The 5,280-nt window shown below is 42.7% G+C and overlaps 1 non-coding gene across 1 annotated transcript; it reads left to right on the top strand.

The window, feature by feature from the left end:
* The first annotated feature begins 1,117 nt into the window (after positions 1–1,117).
* TRNAL-CAA (transfer RNA leucine (anticodon CAA)) lies at positions 1,118–1,233 on the top strand. The gene is made up of 2 exons: positions 1,118–1,155; positions 1,189–1,233. It is a non-coding gene; the product is annotated as a tRNA-Leu (tRNA).
* Positions 1,234–5,280: the final 4,047 nt, after the last annotated feature.

The raw sequence follows: 5,280 nt of genomic DNA, 5'->3' as shown, positions 1-5,280 counted from the left end.
TTTGTGCGCGACTCGGTCTCACCGCTCCTCCCCTAACGCCGCAGGACTCCTGCCACGCGTACTTGCATCACCTCATCTAAACATCAACTCAACCCACCTTCCTCGCAGCAACTTGCCCTACATTTACCCAAAAAAGCAGTGCTGTTACCCGCGTTTTCATACCGCTTTCTCAGTCCTAACCATCAAATACGACACAATAATCGCACCCGCTGAATCACCATCAACATTATAAACACCATTAACGTCAGAACCACCATCAATAACACTGCGACGATAGTCACGCCACCATCACACCTCTGCCACTAGCACCATCACACCACTACCATCATTATCATCAATTCTCTCACCACTGTCGTGAACAGCTTCGTAACTTCCACCATCATCCATTCCCTTGTCATCAATACTATCCTGCCATTACTACCTCCACTAATGAAATAGGCTCAGTCAGCCATATAATCATTATCACCACCATTAAAACCAACACAATTGTCATTATCGCCACCATCACAGGACCACAATTACCACATCCAACCACATCGCAACGGAACTCAGAGGGGCGGTGGAAAGTAACCCTAAGGACGTGGCTGAAGATGAGAGTGAACAGTGACCTCGGGGACCTGGCTAAAGATAAAGAGATAAGCACATGTGTTTGAGCTATAGCTGCCGTACCCAGGCCGGGAAGGGTATCACGCTGCCCCTTGCAGGTTGATGTGTGTGGGAGCGATAGCAGTCGGGAAACAGGTGTTCTTGCCACAGGTGTTCCTGGCCAAGCAACGTATAGACGGAACGGCTACCGTTTAAACCCTTGGTTATAAAGGTTGCGACCTATGAGTATAGTGTTATGACCCTTGAGCACAACGTTATGACCCTTTAGTATATGGCTAAGCCAATTCAAGTTCCTGGCTCATTTAGTTCATCATTATCTAGCTAATACTGTCAGTATACATGGTTATCAAACAGTCCTACCCAACAAACAGCTGTTCATCAAAGAAACAAATTTTGTTTTATCCTGTATCTCTTATACGTAACATATATATTTCGTTACAGAAAAATTAAAGCAACAAATCCTCAAAAATATTCACAAAAATTCATAGTAGAAGGATATGCTTCAACAAGCGTCAGGATGGCCGAGTGGTCTAAGGCGCCAGACTCAAGGGAACTTCCCTTCTGATAGAAGGGCCATGGGCATTCTGGTCCTCTCTGAGGGCGTGGGTTCGAATCCCACTCCTGACACGACTTTTCTCGTTAAAGAAAATAGCTTGTTCTCACACCTGTCGTCTTACTGACGACAGCATTAAACAATGCATTTGTAAAGAGTGAGAAAAAATGCTGACTAGTTCTACTGCGCAAACATAATATTGTCGGCTGGATAATATACAAGGTATGAAAAATTTCCATATTTTCTGTGAATTAATCAAATTTCCACAAGTTAACCCGAAAAAAAATTACATATATGCAACACATTCCGCCGAGATTTTTTTTCCAGCCAACAAATCAATTTACAAAACAAATATCAAATATCTAATAATCATCATTAACCTACCTAGCGTAGCTTCGTTCATCACTGTGGTAATCATCAATATGTCACTACTGATGTATTTATGTAACTACCCGTGGAAAAATTACAATGTCAGAAAACCCGTAAACCGTAAGCTGGGCAAATAGCGTGTAATGAAGATTGATGGCCACATCTGGATAGCAGCAGCAACAGCAGCCGTGACAAGCAGAGGAAACAGAGGTTCCTCAAGATAGACCTGCGGTGCCCAGGCCTGCAGCTCTATCAATTTAGGGCATTGGAAAAATGGTACCGATGGGCAAGAGCAGAACTGTCTATGCGCCGTGACTGGGACGCAAGCCTAGCTGAGAAATCCTCTAATACTTAATAAGCGTGGGTTGCGGTCGACTGGCCTACACCTACGTGGGCAGATATCCACGGCGACCATTATACCATAATCTGGCTGATGAAAGCGAAGAGGTTTGTGCAGGTGACGAAGACCATGAACCGCTACACGAGAGGCTGTAAAGAAAGCTTCATTATCACACGGTTCCAGATGAACCCAGGATATAGAATTTATGAAATGTGTGATGGCAGGGAGCAATAGCATTTCCTTTCCACTTTTTCTCAGTTATTCCTCGTTTGTGCAACTTTCATGGGCTTCCAGTAGACTCAAACTATTTCATACCTTGCTTATCTGCTGTACCACGTCTTCATTCTATTCTTACATCACTCCCATACTTAGCCGTACCACACCCTTGTCACATTTGCCCGCGTCATACTAAGCTTCGCCAGCAGGAGACTATCTTTTATGGTCTTCTAAGACAATAAAGAATCTATAGGGCTTCTCCAAGTGGGGATTAGGATGGCTTTTCAGAATTAACACTTTTTCTTTTTACAGAACATGAACATAGAAACAGCAATATGAGAACTATGAATGATATGAATAATGTTTTAAGATTAAAATAATTGAAATGATAAACGCGCGAAATAAAATAATGTAAACATGAAAGTGTTACGTGATGACATGTGAAACCAAATGAAACTAATAATGTAATATAATGAATGCACCTTTTTTCTTGAGAATAGAATCTGAATTGTGCTGAACTTACATCTATTCATACATCGAACTCTCTGCCTTTGGTCTATTGTTCTTGCACATCTGACTTGCTGTTACACATGCAGCTCATGAACTCGGTATTATTGTCTTTCATCGCTTCCATCGGGCCTTTGCCTTACATAATGACCTGCACTATACACTGCGAGATACGTAATTTACGAGGCTTAACGCTTTATCTAAACAACGTGACCTTATCAGCAGTTGATGATAACCATACATCATCCTTACAAAGTGCGTCTCTGTTTTATGCGCACGCGGTGACGCGAAATGGTATTTCCGGACCGTTCCTCCATCTCCTCCTCCGTCCGGTGTCAGTCTACGGTTCATCTTTTTAGTAAGGGATTTGCAAAGACAGTGGCAGAGATAGTTGACGTGTGGGGTTGGCATTGGAGGGCACCACGTTGTTGTGGTAGAGTATACATAAAATGGAGCCACATACAGGGCTCTGAGTGGGAATGTTAATGATAGGCGTGGCTACGAGCGCAGCGCAACAAGGGCTTATCTGGGGCGCTGTACACTGTCCGCGGACTTGATGCTTCTATCGGTGACTTGGTCCGGGGTAAAAAGCGTCGCAGAGCCTGGGGTAATGTCCGCTGGCCTCGTGGCTTAAGCGCACCTCTGGAAAAAAAAATGTTGTGGAGCCATTAAATACTTTATTAAATGTGGATAAAAAGCGTATGGGATCAGTATATGGACTCATAAGGTCAAATCGAGATGCTCATATTTGTCAACACCCCGACTGCCTCACTATACTAGTGGGACACACACACACACACACACACACACACACACAAACGAATGTGAATTTCTTGCCGGTGAGAATGTTCTCCTACTTTAACATGTTTGCGGACTTGGGAGATGGCCTCGTCCCTAACCTGTCGACCCTAAGGGACAGCTGGTAGCGGTTGATTCAAGTGATGGTTTAGGTCTATGACCCCCGCCACCTTCACTAACTGCACACGCTGTAACACAGGATGTCCAGCCAATGAGAGAGGCATCGGGCACTGGTGCCACAGCGCCTCAGTAGGAGGTTTTGACGTTAAAACACTGTATACTACTTTAGTGGCCGACCCTCATGAGAATAGACAAAAAAAAAGAAGAAAGATTAACAAATAAAACGCAATAAAAGATAATTCAAAACTAAATGTACGTTACTCTAGTGTTATCTGTTTATCAATGAATGATAATCGTTAGATCTGTAAGGATCCAACCTTGTTACGACACAAATACTGACACAAAACAATGATCAAGCTGTAGCAGAAAACACTAAATTACACCACAAAAGAACTACAGCGAGTGGTTGTTTATCAATCGAGCATAGGCTCTCTCAGGTACAGCTGACAAACTCCACGCTAACTGAAGTCGGATGCTGAACTCTGGCATATACACAGTTCAGGCGTCCTATGTGGGCAGTAACGGACAAGAGTCTTACAAAGGGATACTTTACAATGGAAAATGTTGGCTACACAACAATAATTTACTACGTACTAGTCATGTGTTGGTATGACAGAAAGAACAGGCACAATTACTTCAAGAAGGGATTGGTGAGCAGGTGGGTATTCCGGTGTTTATTTGTGCGTATATAAGTAATGGAATAATCCAGGATGGCAAGTCAAACAGACTGCCGACGACAGAATATCATGTGAACAGACCAAAGCGCCAGGATGTTTACAAACTTGATGCAGCTCACTATTGTAGTTAGATGTGATACAGATGAGTTAGCTCAGTGTCGGGGGTAATGGACTAGTGGCTTCGGTAGCAGGTCAATGAGGAAAATCAATGTAATGTTTACATATGGGGGTAGAAAGAAAACAATGTTAATGAAGGTGGTATAAAACAGAGGGTAAAGAGACGGGAATAATGGCAAGCACATAGCAGGGCCATAGCACCGGCCACCGTCAAAGATCGGCCAGGTTTGCTCCTTATGCCGACCTTTTTGTCTTTTGACGGCCCGTTCACTTACAGTGTCCGATGAATTACAGTCTTAACATCTGCTACGATATGACTGGTACACAGACAGCGGCAAGTTGCAGGACTCAAAGTCTTGATAAGCTCTAAGTTGCCAAGAAACAAACAGACATACTGCACCTTTCGCCAACCGACGAGACAAGGACCGATAGCGTATCTTCAATCTTAATAGATAACTCTTTCTTGTTTTCATAACAAGCCTGCTTAGATCGTACATGAAAGTTTTAGAAATTTTGTTAGTACATCTGAAATAACGAATGTAAATTTCGATATATTTGCTTGGAGAACTTGAAAATCTGTTGGGACATATAGGAAAACGAAAAAACATTTCGAAGTATACTCGAGATTATCAGGATTCCTCTCGAAACTTTAGTACTGTGGGTGAAAGGTTAGTTTTTTTTTTATCATTGAGGAAATCTTTACAGGTAAATCTAGTAAATCTAATTTCCTGATGTATAATTTGTTTGAGAAATTAGAAAGACTGGGGATATCGTAAGCAGGTTAGAGGAAGCAGGTGAACGTAAGAAGACGCAGGGCGAGAGAGAAAATACAGACATTAAAGTAGGAGAGAGACTGCGTTCACTCATTGTATAACCAGGGCGCACCATACAACCACTACAGCCAAGTGAAACGCTTTATATTTACGAGACATTAGACCAGACAAACGTCTTCTTTCGGATGACTTCAGACTCTTCCC

The sequence above is a fragment of the Panulirus ornatus genome, chromosome 48 (assembly GCF_036320965.1).
Source record: "Panulirus ornatus isolate Po-2019 chromosome 48, ASM3632096v1, whole genome shotgun sequence".
Classification (NCBI taxonomy): Eukaryota; Metazoa; Arthropoda; class Malacostraca; order Decapoda; family Palinuridae; genus Panulirus; species Panulirus ornatus.
The sequence above is the reverse complement of the archived record's forward strand: the minus strand, read 5'-3'. Positions and strand labels throughout refer to the sequence as shown.